General features: G+C 44.2%; 1 pseudogene; it reads left to right on the top strand.

The window, feature by feature from the left end:
* The first annotated feature begins 793 nt into the window (after nucleotides 1–793).
* Nucleotides 794–6,329, top strand: LOC130089864 (uncharacterized; annotated as a pseudogene).
* Nucleotides 6,330–8,013: the final 1,684 nt, after the last annotated feature.

Raw genomic sequence — 8,013 nt, 5'->3', positions numbered from 1 at the left:
CCTAATATGAATAAATAAAATATCTCCAGTTAACTGGCAGAGCATTCATTTAGTTCGCTATTAAATAAGAAATCTAGCGCTAAAATGTGTTTTTGAACTCAAGCTGCGCGCTCGTTGCCGTGGCGATCAGGCCACGGCCGAGTGTCATGGACAGTGTTTTCTGTGCCTCGCGCAGTCTTCACTCGGACGCGCGCTTCAATCTATCGCCGTTGCGGACATTATTCATTCCGGTGAAATCACGAAATAAAACACAAACGTGTCCCTGCTTGATATACTGTAACCACTGATGAACACATTCAGTTTTGATGAGAGAAAAAAATATATACGAGTGCGGATTAGAACCCGTAACCTCTGACACGCTTGGCAAACGATCTCCCACTAGACCACTGAAGAACTCAAACGTAGATTGCGGATCGATGGATTTATTTACAGGTTGAGCAGAGAGGCAGCACAATTTGACAAGCGGCCGCGGCATGGTACACACATTGCAGATTGCTAATGAATTGTCTTTTTTACACACCTTATAGAATTGCCAGACCGGTGGAGCCATTTTTACTAGGGCGCAAAAAAATTGTCTCGCGAGTTTTGCGTCATCTGATCGGCTTTTCTGGATCGGCCTTTATAGAGACCGCCGATCACACATCCCAAAGCAATTATCGGCCGATTATGATCGGCGACCGATCAATCGGAGCACCCTTAATAAATACTATAAACACATATGCCATCTTTTATTGATTATTGACCCTAACTTTTTTAATTCCTGCCTTATTATGACAGTGGGAGAGAGACAGGGGATGACAGGCAGCAAAGCGCCTCAGGCTGGAATCGAACCCACACAGCTGCAGTAAGGACTCAGCCTTTATACATGGTATGCACTCTACCAGGTGAGCTACCTTATTTATTTTAGTAGGCTTCTCTCCATTTCACCAAGAATCAAAGAAGCAAAAGTTCCAGTTATGAGTTGGGTTTTATCCATAAAGTCATTTAAATTTATGTTTCAGGAAAACACAGGTTGCACATAAAAAAAATCACCATTTAACTGCTGAATGAATCATTAGAAATGGGGAACAAAGTACCATCAGAAAGTAACATGGGCGACCGCCTGAGATGCTGCATCTGTAATAAAGTCCTGCCTCCGTGTACATCCTTTGATCATTTATACCAAAGTACTGTGCATGGGCAGTACGTGCATGTCTTCAATGGAGGTGAATACTACAGACCAGTTGGCGTCGATAATATGTACAAGTGTGAATACTGCTTCAATAAGCAAATCAGGGAAGAGGAGGAGAGACAGAGAGAGGAGGAAAGGAGAAGAGAAGAGGAGAGACAGAGAGAGGAGGAAAGGAGAAGAGAAGAGGAGAGACATAGGAGGGAAGAAGAGAGGAGAAGAGAAGAGGAGAGACAAAGAGAGGAAGAGAGGAGAAGAGAAGAGGAGAGACAAAGAGAGGAAGAGAGGAGAAGAGAAGAGGAGAGACAAAGAGAGGAAGAGAGGAGAAGAGAAGAGGAGAGACAAAAACTGGATCAAAGACTGCAAGAATCTCAGCAACGAGCCAAAGAGCAGCATGAGAAACAGAGCAGCAACATTTCAGAAGAATATGAGTCCAAGCAAGATGTTCAGATGTGGCATCTGAATGAGTTTGAGGCTAAGTATGAATCAGGCAGGGATGAGCTTCTAGGAATCCTCTCTAAGAAATGCAGAACCGCAGTTCCAGATCTCAGTCTGACTCAGCTGACAGCAGATCAGCAGCAGGAGATCCTGTCAGTCCTGGACAAACTTCTGTTTGATGAATGGATCAGTGCTCCCCCATCCCTCAGCACTCTGCAGCACACTCAGGTGTTCATCACAGAGCTGTGTGCCCTGTCTCTGGAGATCCCCGAGGGAGTTCCCCTACAAAGCATCTTCAATCAGGTGCAGTCCCTGGTGGACTCCATCAGCCAATCAGCATGTGATGCTTTTGAGAGTCTCCTGCTGACTCAAGCCCTGTACCTGAACCTGATGCACTTTTTCACTGACTATAGCAGCTCTGATACTGACGCAGTCCTCATAGCCAAACAATGGGCTGGAGATAAGCTTTCCACTGAGAACCTCTTTCTTATAGAATTCCTGAGCACCCTCACATCGTCACTGCAGAATGTAGTGGGAAGAGCATCTGTGTTCATTTTAAAGATGGAAATCCAGTGCTTGAAGCTTCTCTTATCCACACTCACACAACTGAACGGTAAAGAAACCCACTCAGAATCCACTGAGATGCTCCTCAGACTTGTGCAAACAAACCAATGGACCCCAACGGAGGCAGTGACTCTGTTCAAAGCACTGTCACAGAAACATGCAGACGATGTTTCAATAACTGAAGTCCTTAAATTGCTGCAAGCGTATGAGATATCACCAGAGTGGACGGGTGAGTCCGGACAATCTCTCGTCCAGGCTCTGGACTTTGCTGGCCCTAAGAGATTCCATCAGGAGTTCCAAAAGACTCTCAGAAGGAAAGATGAGAGCAATCTACCTGCAGCTCTAGCAGAAGTAAAAATGTTATGGAATTTGGATGATTCTGTGATTGATATGATAAAAAACATTACCACTGGCGTCTTGCAGTACGCAGAAAATGCACCAAAAGATGCACCATTTTTTAAAGATTCCTTTACACGTGATCCCTTGAATGCAGACAACCTACAAAAGTCTCTATCCCAGCTCTGCAAAGCAGTTTTTGACACCAAAGGCTGGTGGCCCACAGTGAGGCAGATGCTGCGGTGGTGTGCGTTGGTGCTGACTGAGAAGAGTGGAGAGCTACAACTGGTTGGTGTGGAAGCAGACCCATGTGTCACAGCCATGTTTGCAGCCACACAAGTCTGCATGGGAAACAAACTGGACATTGTGCTGAGCGCTGATGTTTACTCAGAGGAGCGAACTAAGGAGTGGTCTGACTTCTACAAGCACCTTGGAATCTCTCTCAACACAAACATGAAGAAAACAAATGCATCATACAGGAAGGTCTATGAAGCAGACATTGTGTACGGTACCATCAGTCACTTTGTCTCTGATTACTTTCAGTACGGCATAGAGGGGATGGGAACAGGGAACCCTCAGCTTAGTCGTGGATTTATCATTGAAAAACAAAGACTCAGTTCTTCCCATAATCTTGAACTTTCCAGGCTCAAGGACAATGATTCCCTGGTGTTTGCTACAGAGCTCCTGCAAAGCCTTATGGGTAAATTTAAGAGCAAGGATATGGAACTGAGACACGTGTTTACTAAGGCTCTTTTTCAGGTGCTCCACACCAACCTAAACAACGACACAAACACTGGCAATAAAATCATCACCATCTCACAGAAAGTGACTGGAAAGGAACTTCCTTCTAATGAGGTTTTTGTTCTGACCTTTCTTGAGAATCTCCTGAGAGTGGTTACTAGAGAAACAGAAGCTGAGAAAAACAGAACATCTCCTGCAGCCAAATGGTGTTTGGAGATTTTATTTGACTGTTCCAAGTTCCAAGAATCAAAAGCACAAACCAACGAACTCTTCCAGATGGTTTCAAATCTTAGACTTTGGTCCCCCGTAGAGGCCTTAAACCTCCTTGGAGCATTAACTGACCACCATCATGATAAAAACTGCATTTCCATGATGAAGATTTTGCACTTGATGGCAACATATCAGGTGTCTTCCACATGGACAGATGAAAACAACCAATCTCTCCTTAAACTCTTAGAGTCAACTAGAACTAAGAATCTGATCCAACATTTAGAAAAGAGCCTGAGAGATGAGAAAACAAAAACTCTTGACACTCTTTTTGATGAAATACGGCAGATGAAAGACATCGATGAACAAACACTGAGTAAATCATACAGTGTAGTAACTCATGTAACAAACCTGATCGAAACCGGTGAAATTAAAAACCACACAGATGTACAGCGAGCTAGGAATCTGAGTCACAGCACGGACACAGAAGACCTTCAGGAGTTCCTGGCAGTCTTATGCAATGCTGTAAACCTGTGCCAGGCTGAAGGGAAGTGGTGGCCCAGAACCACCCAAATGATCAGCTGGTGCCTCTTGGCCTTGTCTGACACTGGGATTCTCCTAGAGATGGGCACTGGAGAGGGGAAGTCTTGTGTCATAGCAATGTTCGCAGTGCTGCGTGCGCTTAGGGGTGAAAAAGTAGATGTGGTGTCCAGCTCTTCTGTGTTATGTCAAAGAGATGCAGAAGAATGGACCAACTTCTACAAGTTCTTTGGCTTGACAGCTGACACAAACACAAATAAAACCCAAGATGAAGATAGAAAAGAATGCTACCAGAAGGACGTGGTCTATGGCACTATCGAAGCCTTCGCTGCAGATCACCTTCGCCAGATATTTGAGATGAAGGATGTGAGGTCTGATCGCAGCTATCAGTGCATCATCATCGATGAAGTGGACTCCCTGCTGCTGGATCAGGGGGTGCAGCTGACCTACCTGTCCAGCCCCATGGCCTGCATGCAGCACCTGAACATCATCCTGGCCATGATCTGGGCCCACGTCAGCCAGTATGGCTTCCTGTCTGCAGGAGACCAGACATTTGTACGGGGTCCTCCTGCTTCATTCTACAGGGCCATCTTTGACTCAATAGACACAGAAGAAACTGAAATGAATGATCCAATGGACATTTTACGTATCGCTGAAGAAACCAACACTGTGCCAAGTGGATTTACAGAGGATATCTACAAAAGTGAAAAGGATGAACTTCTGAGGAAACTGAAAACTGTTAGTCAGGATGCTGTGGTAGATTTTTTCCAAGAAATTGAGGACTATGTCCCCTATGGTTTCACTGTTTACACTTTAGACGACAAGGGATTGCTCCGTCTTAGAAAGCGCAGCCCGTACAACAACCAGGACATTCCTGAGCTTAAATTTCTTGTCTTGGAGGAAGGCTTGTGCTGTGCTCTCTATGATTCAGAAGACATTCTCATCAAGCCCATTGCAGAATTAACCTCAGAGAAGATTCAGTACACCCCATGTACAAACAATGAAGGCAAAATCAGCATTCCTGGATTCTTGAAGAATCTGGTGGAGAAGAAAGTGTCAGTGTGGGTTCAGAATGCCTTTCTGGCAATGCTACTGAAGCAAGGACGGGAATATGTTGTAGAAAACGACAACGTCTGTCCAGTGGATTTCAGGTCAACTGGTATAATAGAACTGAATAAGAAATGGGGGGATGGTCTGCAGCAGTTTGTTGAGATTAAACACCAAATCAAACTGAGCACAATTTCAACAGTGACAAACTACGTGTCTAACATCTCCTTTTTTGAAAAGTACCATGGGAAAATATTTGGAACAACGGGGACACTTGGGAGCAAAGCAGACGTTCTGTTTTTACGGGAACTATATCCAAATCTCTCTGCCTGCAAAATACCAACATTCAACAGCAAGAAGTTATTTGAGGTCAGAGGTACTCTGAAGACCTCAGCTGAAGAGTGGAAATCTGAAATAAAACATGTGGTTATGGCTCAAATTTCCCCAAAGTCATACAGAGATGGAAGAGCAGCCCTGGTGATCTGTGAAACTATCAACAAAGCCAAAGAGATCTACGAAGATCTGAAAAGCAGCATCCCAGGTGAGATCATTCTCTATTGCCGCAGCGACAAAGACAGTTTGAGCAAAATGGAAAAGGAACTGCTACCTGGTGATGTCATTGTTGCCACAAACCTTGCCGGACGTGGCACAGACATAAAAGTATCCAATCGGGTGAACAACAATGGAGGATTATTTGTGATCCTCTCCTTCCTCTCTGAGAACACAAGAGTGGAACTCCAGGCTTTTGGTCGAACTGCTCGCAAAGGTGATCCTGGATCTGCTCAGATAATCGCGTCCACTGAACACCAGTCTTTCAAGACAGTGTCTTCTCTGGAGGAAGCTAAGAGCACAAGGGATAGACTTGCAGCAGAAAATATAAATCACATGATGAACGAGGTCACTGAGTTGAAACTGCGAGAGGACCTGTTTTCAGAGTACTGCAAAACTCTTGAAGATGTTTATAAGAAGACAGATGGAGATGAAGAAAGAGCTGTTGTTGCCATCATGAATGAGTTCTGGGGGATATGGTTGCAAACTAAATCTGAAGAAATTGACCAGTTGAAGAGAAATGAATTGCAAACTAGCTTGAAAGCTGATTTGTCAATGGCACAAAGTCAGTCTCAAAGTCAGACTTCACCGTGTTCTAGCATTTATCACTACATCACATTTGGAAATGTCGCGCTGAGTGAAAAACAATGGGACGTCAGCGCCAGGCTATTTGAGAAAGCCATGAATCAAGATGAAAGCTGGGCAGCCATAGCTTTTTACAGTCATGCATACTGCACTATAGAGCAGCAGAAAGCAGATTACCTGACTAAGGCCAGAGATGATCTAACGAAGGCACAGGAGTTTCTGAAGTATCTCAGTGAACAATCCATTGTCTGTCTGCAGTTTGTAAAAATGTCCTCTGCACACTTAACCAACAGTAACCCAACCAGCCTTGAGAAACAGTTAACAACCAAGTGCAGCATGTTGAGTTACTTCGACAAAAACATCAGTGAGGCCATCAAGAAGCTGGATGAGATCAAAGAAAGAGGGAGGGATGCAATTGTCAAAAAATCGCCAATGTTCTCCCTGGTGTCGAGTGCTGATGAAGAGCTCCAAGTGGAAGCCTACAACCTCTACAATCAAGGTCTGAAATATGTATTTTCTGTGGAAGAGGAGCCTCGTTTCTCATGGGGAGGTCTGCTGGTGTTCTGTCTTGGAATTTTACAGATTATTGGAGGAGCATTGCTCACTGCATTTACATTTGGGACATTAGCTCAAGTTGGCATGGGACTCATCACTGAAGGAATATCAGACTGCATCTCTGGCATAGAGGCCATGGTGAATGGAGACTTCAGCTGGCAATCATGGGCTATAGAAAAAGCCATTTCTATAGGTGTGTCTCTCATTGGGTTTGGAGTTGGAAAGCTTATTGCAAAGGGCTTCAAAGCTTCTAAAATGTTGATTAAGGGATTCGGCAAACAGCTGAAGGTGATGCCAAAGTTTCTCTCCAGACAGGCTAAAGGTGGTTTAAGTGTTGTCACAAAGACAAATATGAAGAATGCAGGAAAACTTGCTGTTAAAACAATGTTAGAGAAAGGATTTGGGAAGGGGGAAGAGGAAATACTGAAAAAAATACTGAAGAGCATAAAAGATGATGTAAAAAAGGGAGTTGTAAACAACGTGAAATCCAACATGGAAAAAGATCCCTTGGCTTCATTAGTAGACTCCATCGTCCTCTCACACCTTGAGGATAAAAAGCAGCTTCATGATCTCCTGCAGGACGAGAACAGAAAGAGTTATCTGCTGTCCATTTTCAAAGAGTTAAGTAAGACTGCTTTACAGCCGTTCTATGCAGACCTCAGCTGGCAGAACAAGCTCAACTCATCCTTCTCCACAGCGATTAACAAAGCTAAAGCAGAGGCCAAAGGAATAGCACGTGGAATTCTGATCGCGATCCAAGCTGTCCACGTGGGAGTACTGGCAGGAGACGCTATTAGTACAGTGGTCAGCCTCTCCAGCAAGTTCTTCTCAAACCTTCATGAACAGCTGAATAAATTTAAAAAAGAAAAAGCTTTGTCAGAGAAAGTGAAGGTCAATGAGCTGTCTGCTTCAGATGCTGAGATGCTGAAAGAATTCAAGCAGGACTTAGCTGACAACATTAGTGATTTATTGGCTGATGCTTTGGTAGAAGTGTTCCACAAGAAGTTCTCCAGTCACATTCTTTCTCATGCTCATGACCAAGTAAATGGTGTCATTGCCCGTTATATAAGAACTGGCCTAAAGAGTGAACGAACAGAAGTAAAACTCAAAGCTGGACAGAACAACAGATACATCTCATACATGCCAGGATACCAGAATGCTAAACATAAACTTGCAGGAGAGGCAGGTAAACGCTCAGAGTCACATGCTGAAAAGATCAGGAACCCTGTGACTGCAGGCACCATTCTCGATATCAGAGTCCTGTCAGAAGCCACTGGGACTAA

This window comes from Rhinichthys klamathensis, unplaced genomic scaffold (assembly GCF_029890125.1).
Source record: "Rhinichthys klamathensis goyatoka isolate OS25496 unplaced genomic scaffold, OSU_Roscu_1.1 h1tg000138l_1, whole genome shotgun sequence".
Taxonomy (NCBI): domain Eukaryota; kingdom Metazoa; phylum Chordata; class Actinopteri; order Cypriniformes; family Leuciscidae; genus Rhinichthys; species Rhinichthys klamathensis.
Note: the sequence above shows the minus strand (reverse complement) of the source record. Positions and strands in the feature narration are given on the sequence as shown.